Source organism: Fulmarus glacialis, unplaced genomic scaffold, assembly GCF_000690835.1.
Source record: "Fulmarus glacialis isolate BGI_N327 unplaced genomic scaffold, ASM69083v1 scaffold41293, whole genome shotgun sequence".
In the NCBI taxonomy this organism is placed as follows: Eukaryota; Metazoa; Chordata; class Aves; order Procellariiformes; family Procellariidae; genus Fulmarus; species Fulmarus glacialis.
The window spans coordinates 23925-24179 of record NW_009203065.1 but is presented as its reverse complement, the minus strand read 5'-3'; positions in this window follow the sequence as shown (position 1 = coordinate 24179).

Below are 255 nucleotides of genomic sequence, written 5' to 3'. Positions count from 1 at the left end.
GGCACGCTGCTGCAGCGGCCCGGGGCCCGGCAGAGCCCGGGTGTGAGCCCCCAGCCACCGCACCCGGCTGACGCTTCGAGCTGGCGGTGCAGGAATCAAAACCAGTCCCTCACCTGCCTCCCAGTTCCCTCGCCTTACAGGGATGCAGGCTGCCGACCGATGGGCCCATCATCCGTGCATTTCCTAAGTGGAGACTAGTGCTGAAGGCAAAGAGGGGAATTTGGCATCCCCCAGACAAGCTTGTGGGTCCATGCT